Source organism: Cynocephalus volans, chromosome 16 (assembly GCF_027409185.1).
Source record: "Cynocephalus volans isolate mCynVol1 chromosome 16, mCynVol1.pri, whole genome shotgun sequence".
Lineage (NCBI taxonomy): Eukaryota > Metazoa > Chordata > Mammalia > Dermoptera > Cynocephalidae > Cynocephalus > Cynocephalus volans.
In genome coordinates, this window is record NC_084475.1 from 1,794,549 (window position 1) to 1,794,756 (window position 208).

The window sequence follows — 208 nt, forward strand, 5'->3', positions numbered from 1 at the left end:
CTGGAGAGACCGCGGGGAGCAGGAGCTGGAAGGGGAGCAGAGAAGGGGAGGGACGCTCAGAAGGGCTGTCCCAACCCCCAAAGCAGCTGTGTCTGGCAGGGGCGAGGAGGAGCCTGACCGCCTGTGCCGGGACCCTTGAGTGGCACTGGGGACGGGGCTCAGAGCGAGGAGGCCTGGGCGGGGGCCGGAGCCCGGCGGGCTGCGTGTG